Here is a 13,307-nt window from a genome sequence, read left to right as displayed (position 1 = left end):
ATGGAATTCTCAAATGTACCATTTTCAAGGGAAACTGAATTTTAGAGAAGTTGCAAATAAATAAAAGCAGTATCTATAATAATAAAAGCATAATATGCAAATCGACTGAATGACGAAACAGCAGGACTACTGTCCAGACAACCTTCCAGATGACCATGCTATGACACACACTGGCACCAGGCCAGCCAAGGTGGGTGCAATGCGATTAGTTGGGGAGCCCCACCATCATCCCACAATTGCCCCACAGAGGGAGGCCCAGGCTACCCTGCCAGCGGTGAGTGGGCAGGGCCTCCCTCTGCAGGGCGATTGATCTTGGAGCCCTGCGATTGATTATCCCACAGAGGGAGGCCCAGGCCACTGGCCAGTGATGCTGTGGTGGGTGTGTGGGGTTGGCCAGCTATTGCACCCCATGCCTGTCACCCGCAGAGGGGGTTGGGCAGTGCCACACAGATGGCAAGCAGTGGCAGCAGCAGGGGCAGGGCCAGTTGCCAGCAGCAGGGGGAAGGAAAGCCATGATAGGCCTTGATTGCTGGCCAGGCCTAGGGACCCTACCCAAGGGGTCCCAGATTGTGAGAGGGCATAGGCAAGGCTGAGGGACACCCCCCCCCCCCTCCTATGCATGGATTTTGTGCACCGGGCCTCTAGTAATTATATATTTATACACACACACAAGTTTGGGAAATAGGCAACCTTATGAAGGGAAGCCTTAGCCTGTGTTTCTTGAGAAAAACCTGGCCTCAAGAGATAGATGGTTGGTAATGAGCTAAATCAGCAAATCAGGTTTGGCATATTTTGAACAAAATTGAATTGCAGAACTTAAAGTACATTTAAAGACCATAATATTCTAATTCAAGCCATTTGGCAACTGAGGCACCAAAACCTTAAATGATTTTCTTAGGGCAACCGAGATAAACAGTATCAGAAAATATTTGCTGTTCCAGATTCCCCCCTAATTGCCCAAGCCTCTCCTCTAGATTATCCCCACTTTCTCATTATCCAGCAACTAGAAGGTCAACCCTCAGCACAGCTCAAAGCCTTCAGGACTTTAACCCTGCTACTCTGAGCTGGTTTTATTTGGGTGGGTCAGTACCGTGATATAGTATATATTTGAGCATTCACCTGAGAAAGCTGGGTGAGATTCCAACCAAAGGCAAGGAGGGCAACAACTGTTTTAGGTGTAGGGAGGTAGATAGTTGCCATATTGTATCCTAAATGTTGGGACAGGAGAGGAAGTGGCTAAGGGAATTCAAAGAGAAGTCACTATATCAGTATCTGTGAGCAGTGGCACAAATATGATAGGCAGTCAGACAGGAATGAGCAGAGCAGGGCAATAGGCCAGGTATGGAATGTCACCAGGGTGGGAAGCTCCAGGTGCCAAGCAATGGGCAAAACTGAAAAAACAAGGACATCACCCCCAGGATGACCTTTCCTCTGACCTTTCATACCACTGGTCCTGTGGTTTGGACCCTCCCTTGACCTTTCCTCCCCTGGCATGTTGCCAGTCATGTGGGTTAGACCAGTGGTCGGCAAACTCATTAGTCAACAGAGTGAAATATCAACAGTACAACAATTGAAATTTCTTTTGAGAGACAAATTTTTTAAACTTAAGCTATATAGGTTAGGTACATTGTTATTAACTTAATTAGGGTACTTCTAAGCTGGCCTTTGCTAAAAACGTCCTCAATCTGATTGAGGTACGTTCGCTGAGGTCGACCCCTTCCAACTCTCCCATCAACACTCGTCTTGTATACTTGTTTCGTCTATCTCCTTTCGTTCATCCTCTCTATATGTCCAAACCATCTCAACATACCTTTCTCAATCCTCGACACTACATCTTTCACTCCACAACGTTCCCTAAAATTAACTTAATAAGCTTTACCTAAAGTTTTAAGTCTTAAACTGTAGGTACGTTGAATAAAACTTGATATCATACTTAATAACGATATTATTTATTACCAAAACCCGACTTCTGCACATGGGCCATGAAGTTTCAATCACGCTGTACGTGCACGCCCACACGTGGTATTTTGTGGAAGAGCCAAACTCAAGGGGCCAAAGAGCCGCATGTGGCTCGCGAGCGCGGTTTGCCACCCACTGGGTTAGACCCCTTTAGATGGGGGAACAAGAGGCAGGATAATAGCCTCATGTGATGCCTATACAAACCCTTGTAGGACCACTCCCTTCAGCATTAAGCCCTAGAGATAACATGTAGACCTCAGTTGTGTTAGAGCTGTAGGCCCAGAAGAGCAGCAAAACCAGACAGGTGACACCATGGCTGACCTCAGGACCAGCTGCATTGAATAATAACCCCCTGCTCTGGCACTGACCACGATCCTGAAAGGACATACCTGGAAAGTGGTTGAGATCCTTCCCTGGGACCTCCCTTAAAATCCCCACCCTTAAAAGCCCTTAGGATGGAGGATCCAGCACAGCTCTCTCTATGGAGCACACCTGTGCCTTTCTCCACCCCTTTTCCCCGAGGTGCATTTTCCTTGCCCCTCTCTCCTAAGCTCTCCCTTCTTTCATCTCTAACTTGTTTCCTGGATCTATTTTACAGCTCACTGTTTCTACCTCTGCAACTTTCTAAATAAACTTTATCTTACAGTGTGAGTCTTGGCTCTGAATTCTTTCTTAGCCAGAACTCAAATACCAAGGTTGTTGAACCAGATCTGATCTGACTCTATGGGTGTAACACCTGGTGCTGTTTTTTTGTTTATTTATTTATTTTTTGTTAATCATCACCCGAGGATATTTTTTCCATTGATTTTTTTTTTAGAGAGAGTGGAAAGGAGGGATGGGGAGGGAGAGAAAGAAAAAGGAACATCAAGTGAGAGAGACACATCAATTGGTTGCCTCCTGACCAGGAGAATGGACCTGAAACCAAGGTACATGGCCTTGACTAGGAATTGAACCTGTGCCCAGGATGATGCTCTACCACTGAGCCAGACTGATTAGGGCTGGTGCTGTTTTCACCACCAACAGGAAGGCTGGCAACAGAGGTATGTTCTAGGTTGGAAGGTGAGTGATGGTGCTGGGCATGAGAAGTTGAAAGGGAGGTTAAGGCCTTGAAAGCATCATCTCTCTGAGGATCATTGACTATGAAGATTAATCTGTCATGAGTACCAAAGATGGACAAATACTAGCTGTTCCCATAGTCTAGTGGTCATGTAATAGACATGTAAAAACCTTTCCTCCCCTGGAATGTTGGGGAGGAAACATGGACAGAGGGGATGGGAGAACAAGGAGCAGGGGGAGCATTCATCAACGACTAAGTTGTATCAGAAATATTGAGTACCAGATACCAGGCTATGCCTTAAAAATACAAAAAAAAAAAAAGCAGCATGGTTTTTTCTTCCAAGGAACTTTTAGTTCCATAGGGAACATGGGAAAGGAGTCAGTTGCCATACTGTATGCTAAATGTTGGGAACAGGAGAAGGAAGTGGCTAAGGGAACTCAGAAGTCACTATATCAGTGTCTTAGGTAACTGCATCCAACAAGATAGTTCAGGTAACTGCATCCAACAAGATAGTTCAGGTAACTGCAATGAGGAATGATCTCATGAAAGTAGTTGCTGAGGCAGCAAGAAACTACTGCAGTGGGAGCCTTGCCATCCCTAGGACTGCATGGCTAGAAGAAGAATAGATTGACTGGACCCCAGTAGAAGGTGAGGGCATGGCAGCGGGCCACTTGACTGGAGCTCTGTTTGAGGAGTGTTATGGGCTGAATTGTGTCCTCTGAAATTCATATGTTGCAATATTAACCCCCAGTACCTCAGAATGTGACTGCATTTGGAGACAGGATCTTTAAAGAGATAATTAAGGTAAAAGGAGGTCATTGGGTGGGCCCAAACCAAATCTGACTGGTCCTTATAAAAAGAAGAGGTTAGGACACAGATTTAGAGGGAAGACCTTATGAACATATGGAGATATACCCATCTGCAAGTCAAGGAGAGAGGCCTGAGAAAGAACCAACCTGCTGACACCTTGTCTGGGACTTCTAGCCTTCAGAAATGTGGGACAATTTTTGTTTAAAGAAATATCAGATATTGGTGGCTCAGTCTATGGCATTTTGTTACAGCAGCAGCCCTAGCAAACTAATTCAGAGAAAGAAACTGGCACTGCCAGAAATATGACTTAGTCAGGGAGGCAATGGGAAAGAATGCTCTGGCCCTCCTACTTCTCTCTGGTCTCACACAAAAGCTGAGCCCATCTGGAAGCTAGCAAAAGAGCCCAAGTGATGTGTTCCACGTGTGTAGTCTCCCAGGGCACTTGTAGGGCAGAGGAGCGTAAGGGCAGATCAGGCTGGGAGAGGGGACAAATAAGAAATAATCAGCAAAGACATCTCATCTAATCTAGAGAAATGAATAGGGGTACATGGAGAAGGGGAGTCTTGAGTCTGGAATAACAAATTATTTAATATGAATAAAGCACTCAGAATCCTACTTAGCCCATAATAAGAGCTATATGTGATACTGGTTTTATTTTTTTCACCTCCAGACCTATTTATTTATTTATTTAATCCTCACCCAAGGGTATTTTTCCCATTGATTTCAGAAAAAGTGGAAAGAAGGAGAGGGGAGGGGAGGGAAGGAGAGAGAGAGAGAGAGAAAGAGACAGACATTGATGTGAGAAAGACACATAGATTGCTTGTCTCCCACACACCCCTGACCAGGGCCTGGGATTGAACCTGCAACCCAGGTAAGTTCCCTTGATCAGAATCAAACCCATGGCACAGGCCAACACGCTGACCACTGAGCGATGCTGGCCAGGGCCTAGACCTTTTTTATTTATTACTAGAGGCTCGATGCACTAAATTTGTGCAAGGGGCTTGGCCTCGGCTGCCTCTGCCTCGACCTCTGCCTCTGCCTCTGCCTTGGTGGACAGGGACCTCTGCCTCTGCTTCGGCCTCTGCCTCTGCCTCTGCCTCTGCCTCAGCAGCCAAGGGGCCTCTGCCTCTTCCTGGGCCTCTGCCTTTGTCTAGGCCCCAGCGGCTTGGTCTGGAAGGATGTCTGGTCTAATTAGCATATTGCACTTTTATTATTATAGATTTTTAGTCTCCTAGAACTAGAAGGAGGAAGATTGATATTATTCTCCCCTTTTTACTGGTAAGAAAATTAGGCTCAAAGAGGTAAGCAAATGGCTAAGCCAGCTTTCACACTCAGGGCTGCCTAGCTGGAAGCCACCAGCACAGGGTACATTCCTGAGGTTGCAGTCATCAGCCAGACAATGAAGCCTGGATGAGGCATAGTGTCAAAGAGGGTGTTACAGACACAAAGACATTTTGGCAAGAGAGACCTAAGTTCATAGTTTAACTAAATAGCTCCAAATTCAAGGAAAGGCAGATCGTTTCAAGGAGAGACAAGATATGAACACTTGCCCACCAATGGTAAAACATGGCAGGAAAGGAAGCTGGGTACCACACAAGCAGGCAAGAGCTAAAACATTTTAACACATTGCTAGAAGTCAAGTATGACCTAGTGTGAGAAGCATCTGACTGACATGAGAACCTATAGGTTCTTCCCCAGAGACTTTCACCAGATTCCCTTAGGTGCAGTTGAGGAGTAGGGAGGTCAGGAGACTGGAGAAAGCCCCCCAGATGGTGCAGGCATGAAGAAGAGTGCTGCCTGTCAAGAAAGTTAGGAGTCCTACCAGACTCTTCCCCCACAAGGGACTAATGCTTTAAGTCACCAGGAGAGGGGCAAGAAATACCATCAGTCCTAGGGCACAGGTGAACATGCATTGTGTTGAGGGAGGATTAATAGTAAAAACCCTCTATCTCTGGGAGAGGGCCACACCCCTGCTGTGTGCACCCTCATCTTGTGACAGCGTTAGAGCGTGAAGGTTAATTTGCATATTACCTCTTTATTATATAAGGATATCAATTGCTTTTTATAAACAGCAATGAAAAAGTGGAAATTAAAAATTTAAAAAATAGTACCCTTTACAATAGCACCAATAAACAAGAGATACTTAGGTGTAAATCTAATAAAATATGTGCTAGCTCTATATATTTAAAATGGAACAAAACAGTGATGAGATAAATCATATAATACCTAAATAAATGGAGAGGTATATCACATTCCTGAAGTGAAAGACCCAATATTGCCATAATGTCAAATTTTACCCAAGTTGATCTATAAATTTAATACAATCCCATTTATAATCCCTGAAGGAGTCTTTGTAGAAATCAGTAAGCTGGTTGTAAAGCTTATATGGAAAGGCAAATGAACTATCATTGTTGAATAAAGAATAAATTGGTGTAAGCATATTTAGTTGAGTCTTATGTCACTTGTAGCTAAAAGCATCCAACCTATAGGAAAGATATTGGTTTGGCAACATTTCTTAATGATGTCCAAATGTACAATGGGATAGTCATCAATTTAGGACAATAAAACTCATTGAAGATACATTGAAGATCCACTTAAAATGTTTTTCAAAAGATGTTCATTGAATAATAATAAATAATAGTATTTATTAAGTATTTACTATGGGCAAAAACTCTTCTAAGTACTTAAATATATTAATTTATTTAATGCTTATGGTCCCATGAGTCAAGTACTATACTCCCATTTTAACGAATCAAAAGCAGAAGTTAAAAGAGGGTAAGTCCCGTTAATCTCATGCTGAGTAAATGGAAGGAGTGGCATTTGTACTCAGTCAGTGCGACTTCAGAGCACCATCATTTAACCATTACTCTAATGTGAACTCTTTCTGGATTATGCATACTTACTATATGGTATTTTGTTAAAGGTAATCACAGTACAATGCCACAACTACTTTTGAATAATAAAATTGTTTTTAATTTTAATTGTATTTACAAAGTTTCCATTTGTTGAAGGGATTAATAGAATCACAGATTAGAACTTTTTGTTTTATATTTCATACTAGAGGCCCGGTGCACAACATTCATGCACTGGGGTGCCGGGAGCCGGTCCATCCTTGCTGTTTCAAGGGACCTGGCATATATGGCATACTGTTCTTAATATGTTTGCTCACCTTTTGGCACTATGTGTTTTAACCAAGGTCTCTGAGAAAGGTGGTTTCCCCAGGTAGGGATTTTCCCCTGAAGTTAGGGAGGGAATAAAACCTCTTAACTAAGTGCCAGGTGGGTAATTAATCACTTTAACTATGAACAATCATGCTTAAGCTACATAATCTTTACTCCCTGGAATGGAGATAAGAAACGCCCTAACCTTTGGAATAGAGATTGATAGGATTGGAATCAACTGGTATAAATACAGATGTAACAAGACAGAACTTAGAAGACAGAACCTACACACAGAACTTAGAAGACAGAACCTACACAGAACCTAGAGACAGAAGAACTTCGCTGGAGAGAACATGGCAAAAGATCCTGGACTGAACCTGACTACAGAAATTGGCAAGAGAACCTGACTAGAACCTGGTGACTGAACCTGGCTGGAGAACCTGGACAGAACCTGGCTGAAGAACCTAGCGAGGGAACATGGCTACAGAACCTGGCTGGAGAACCTGGAGAACCTAGCAAGAGAACATGGACACAGAACCTGGCTGGAGATCCAAACCAGAACCTCTCTGAAGATCCAGACCAGAACTTGGCTGGAGATCCTGGCTAGGCTGCTGATCAACTGAACACTGTCTCCATGTCCTTCCTTCTTCGCCGACTCCATCTACGCCTTTGGGAACCCCTGGACCTGCTGGGGTTGGACCCCGGCACTGGGGAGTGTGGGGGGGTCCCTCAGCCTGACCTGTACCCTCTCCAATCTGGGAGCCCTCAGGGGAGCCCTCTCCAATCTGGGAGTTTCTGTTTGTCTTTGCAATCACATGAGCGAATTGTTTGAGACCCCAACTCAGTTTGGTTTGTTGCTCACAGAATAATAGAGGCATTTTTTTTTTCTTTGCTTCATTGGTGGAGGTTTCCTGGAAGTTTTAGGATATCTTCCCTTTAATTTTTCCTAGACACTCTTGATTTTACTTATGTCTCTCACCTTTGCTTTCCCTCCATCCCCCACCGCAACAGTAACTTGCGCCAGGCTCACTTTGCTCTAGTGTCTAGGACAGTGGTCAGCAAACTGCAGCTCAGCAAACCACGACTTGTGAGCCACATGCAGCTTTTTGGCCCCTTGAGTGTGGCACTTCCACAAAATACTGACTTCTGCACATGGGCCACGAAGTTTCAATCGCACTGTATGTGCACACCCGCACGTGGTATTTTGTGGAAGAACCACTCTCAAGGGGCCAAAGAGTCGCATGTGGCTCACGAGCTGCGGTTTGATGACCACAGGTCTAGGAGATCCGTCTGCCACCAGACTACGATTCCCAGCATTCCTGGTGCTCCCCCACCCCCAGCCCCCTGGGCTTCTGCTTCTGGTCCTGGGGCTGCCACCAAAACTACTATTCCCAGAATTCCTGGTGCTCCTCACGATCTTGGTTTTCCCTTCCTGCTCTGTCTCCGTCCCATGGCCTCTCACTCTGCCAAGTCCTCCAAGCTGCCAGCTCTCCCTCTCTGCTCTCCGTCTGGCAGCTTGGGGAGCCAAGTTCCCCAAGCTGCTCCACTCTCTGCCGGCTCTCCCATTCTGTCCTCAGCCTGGTGCCTGTGTATGCAAATTAACCCACCATCTTTGTTGGGTTAATTTGCATACTCACTCCTGATTGGCTGGTGAGTGTAGTGAGGGATGGTCAATTTACATGTTTCTCTTTTATTATATAGGATACTTACATTTATAGACATCTACTGTGATTCTAATTCTGTTAAACGAACATCTGCTAAATATCAGTCTTTGCTTGGCCGAGTACATCTGAGTTGGTGGAGGAAGCAACAAAGAGAAACCATACACCAGATCTAATTCTAAAGAACAACAGCAAGCAATAGAGAAGTGTCATTGTCTTCTTAGAGTATGGACTAACAAAGGAACAATAATAGTGGGTGCAGCCAGGCATATATTTAAGAATTTTGGGAAAACATATTTTATTTTTAATTCAGTCTGTACAGGTTTAATTTGATGAACCTAAATTCTTCAATACTGAATATTCTTTTAGTTCTAGGGGAGAAAATAGATGTGTTTTCAGAGAAGACATACAGATGGCCCACAAGAACATGAAAATATGTTCAATATCACTAGTAATTAGGGAAATGCAAATTAAAACCACAATGAGATATCATCTCACCTATGTTAGCATGGTTATTATATAAAGAACAAGACATAAATGCTGGATGTAAAGAAAAGGAACCTTTGTGTACAGTTGATGGGAATGTAAATTGGAAAACAGTATAGGAGTTTCTAAAAAAAATTAAAAATAGAAATACTATATGATTGAGAAATTCTACTTATGAATATATATCTGAAGTAAATAAAATTACTATCTTGAAAAGATAGTTGCACTGCCATGTTCACTGTAGCATTTTAAAAATAGCCAAGACATGAAAACAACCTAAGTGACAACTGATGGATAAATAGTTAAAGAATATATTCATATATATAAAATGGAATATCATTCAGCAATTAAAAAAAAGAAATTTTGCCTTTTATAATAATGTGAGTGGACCTTGAGGGTATAAGTGAAATAAGTCAGACAAAAACAAATACTGTGTGATCTTACATATATGTAGAATCTAAAAGATAGAAACAGAGAATGGAGGTGGGAGAAATGAGTGAAGGTGGTCAAAAGGTACCAACTTCCAGTTATAAAGTAAATAAGTTCTGGGGATATAATGTACAACATGGTGAGTATAGTGAAAAATACTGTATTGCATATTTGAAAGTTCAAAGAGAGTAGATTAAAAGTTTTCATCACAACAAAAATTTTTTAAAATCCTTAAAAATATAAACAATATACAGCAGATACACTGAAAATAAAGTTTCACTGTTGAACAAAGTGACAACAGAAAGAGCACTTTCTTCAAATCTCAAAATAACTCATTTTTCTAATTGCTCTACAGAATCCAAAATGAATAATTTTCGTAGAGATGATAATCTTCCAGAGATACACAGACCTTCTGAGTTATTTTTTATGTTAACATATATTTACAGTAAATATTTAATAGTTTCAATAGCTTACTTAGATAGATACATGCTTCCTTAATCCATAAATAATACTAATCACTATCTAGTCAACCATATTTATTAAGTATTTATGATGTCTCATCTCGGGGATACAAAAAGGAGTATGACATGGTCCTTGCTCTAGAAGTGCCCACAAGCAAGCTGAAGAGACAGCATGGAACATTCCTTTCTTACATGAGGAGGCCATTTGTTTACAAATGGTACTGATCTGTTCAATACCCTAATAGACTGGTTCCCAAATCCTGACCCTATGGGGCAAGATGTTTAAAAGCTACAAGAACATGATGCGTTTGGTTTTTGTTTTGTTTTTTCACCCCAAAAAAGAAATTAATGGATAAGATTTTCTGTATTTAATTTTTTTTGTTGTTGTTAATACTCACTAAAGGATATTTTTTCCATTGATTTTTAGGGAGAGTGGAAGAGAGAGGGAAAGACAGAGAGAAACATCAATGTGAAAGAGACACACCAATTGGTTGCCTCCTGCACACACCCTGACTGGGGCTGGGGATTGAACCTGCAACCCAGGTACATGCCCTTGACAGGGAATGCAACCTTACTGCTAGGGCCGATGCTCCAACCATGGAGTCATACCTGCCAGGCAATTTTTTTTTCTGTTTTTAAAAACTGACCTGCACATATACAACATTTTCATTAGTAAACTGCTTAGTGCATGTAATAGAATTAATTATGCAAGTATTTCATGGCATTCCCCAAGTTCTACCTGAACAGGTCTGCACATGACTGTTGATGCATTTTGATCCTGAGTGACTGCCTACAAAGAGAATGCATGCCCTTTTCATGGAGTAAACCGTAATTGGTATGATTTTAGTAGTGGTAATAGCTGATGACCTTGACTCATTAATCCAATGTTAAAATCATGTTCAATACATAATTTCTGTTTAAAAAGGAAGGCAAATTTGTAATGTAATCTAAAGAGTTTCTTAAAAATGATGTAAAAGTTTTACTGCCTGAATAGCAAATCAATGATATGAAAAAGGTGAACCCCATGGAATACCTCACTTAGTGAGGAAGTTGGATACATGACTTAGTGTTTCTGAGTGTATGAGAGAAGGAGGTATTTGCCATCAAAGAAAAGCATGCCCATACACTTCTAAGACCAATAGCCTCACTGTGGTCTGCTGCCTCTCCAGTTCTCCCAAGGCGGCAGCTGCAGCCCAAAAGGCTTCCAGCTAGGGCGCTTTGACAGGCACAAGAGTGGTTCCCAGGCTCTGGAAAGTTCACATTAGCACTCACGTATAGCATTCTCACTGCACTACCAATTCTTCTGTGGACCCACTGAGGTGGCTTAGGGGAAAGACAGAAAGCAAGGACTAGGTGTTTTATTACCCAACACAGGGAAGCATGGGAGCCACGGGTGAGTACAGAGCATGGCTTAGGATTTAAGGTAACTGCTTCTTGAAGACAGGAACTTGGGACTAGGACCCAGATAGCCCCAGCAGCACAGGAAAGAATGCCTACCCTTAAGGCTTCTAAGCTTCAAAGCTCTGTAGAAAGTGGTACCAAGGACTGCAGAGGTTCTGTGATGTGGCTTGTGATGTGTTGGAAGACTCAGCTCAGTTCTGAGGTTCAACCCTAGCTGCCTCAGCTCATGTGCTGCAAGTGGGAGACACTTCCTGCAGCTAATTCTAAGTGTCAAGGCCAAGTGCTGCTGTGAGGGAATGGGACACATGAGCAAAGAGCTAACTCCTGTGGGGGCAGAAAGTGTCTCAAGACATTGTAGGCTCTACTTCCTATTTTCTTCACTTATTTGGCATCACTGGACAAAGATTTTCTTTTTCTTGTCAGAGATTCTTTTTTAGAATTTTATTAATTTAATTATAATCAGACCTCACTTGTCAGAGGACAAAATAATACAGCATTAAGTTTTAAAATACTTTTCAAACAAGACAAAGGGGGAAGAGATATAGGCCAAGAAAATGCTCACCCTTCCACTTGTCCAAAGTCTGGTCTCCTTCAAATATGGACTAATGATGCTTTTTCAAGTTTTCCCCAATTGACTCCACCAAATTCTGTTATCTTTTAAGATATTGTGACATGATATATAGTCATACACAAGGTTTAACAAGAATCTGCTCTCATTGAGAAATTGTTCCGCAAGCATCTGCAGTTTGTAAATTCAGTCTTTGAAACTAGAGTGTAGTCAAGGACTATACCTTTTGTTTTTTGTTTATCCCCATCCCACTGTCTGGATACTCTGGTTAAAGGAGCTTAAAGTTGTTGGCTAAAATGTAATTTTAAGGAAACAAATTATATTTCATGCCAAGTAATGGTTTTCAGTATTGTGTGTTGTAACTCAGAGATTCTGTAGGATGCATGCAAAAATTACCATGCTGTAACTGTCCGGAGTGTTATAGTCATGTTGGCAGCTAAAAGAACACTGCTACCAAGCAAGACGAAAGATCTTTCACAGCATTGTCTCCAATCACGGAGGTAAGGATAGCATCCAGGAGAGAGCTTAAAATTCACTGTTCATCCAAAGCAAAGCAGGGCACTGCATGAACAATGGCCAGAGATTCTGGGAGGGAATCAGGTACTTGACAACCATCTCCACAATCACAGCAAGATCTGTGCTTAGAAAGTGAAAACATGGGATGAAACTGTTGATGCTCAGTGTGTAGTGAAGATGCAGTGGATGTCCTACATACAACATATCAATTTGAAGTGGGTGTTTCACTTGTATTAAGCTAGTGTGAGTTTCCAAAGAAAGTATTATGCAGAAACTTGAACCATGGCCTGTGTTACTAAAAAAATTAAAAATGGAACTTTCATTTGACCCAGTGGCCCCACTTTTTGGAATATATCCTAAGAAACCCAAAACAGTCATCAGAAAGAATATATGTACCCCTATGTTCATAGAAATGCAATTTGCAATAGCTAAGATCTGGAAACAGAGTAAGTGTTTATCAGCAGATGAGCAGATAAAAAAACTGTGGTACATTTACAAATGGAATACTATGCAGCAGTAAAAAAGAAAGAACTCTTACTATTTACAATAGCATGGATGGACCTGGAGAGTATTTTGCTAATCAAAATAAGCCAATCAGAGAAAGGTAAGTATCACATGATCTCACTTATAAGTGGAATATAACGAACAAAGTAAACTGATGAACAAAAATAGATCCAGAGACGTAGAAGCAGAACCTCAGAGGGAAGGCAGGGGAGGGTGGGTGGGTAGAGATCAACTAATGAACTTGTATACACATATGCATAATGCATGGACACAGAAAATGGGGTGGTGAGGGCC

The sequence above is a fragment of the Myotis nattereri genome (assembly GCF_964212035.1).
Source record: "Myotis nattereri genome assembly, chromosome: 3".
Lineage (NCBI taxonomy): Eukaryota > Metazoa > Chordata > Mammalia > Chiroptera > Vespertilionidae > Myotis > Myotis nattereri.
This window is presented reverse-complemented; position numbering follows the sequence as displayed.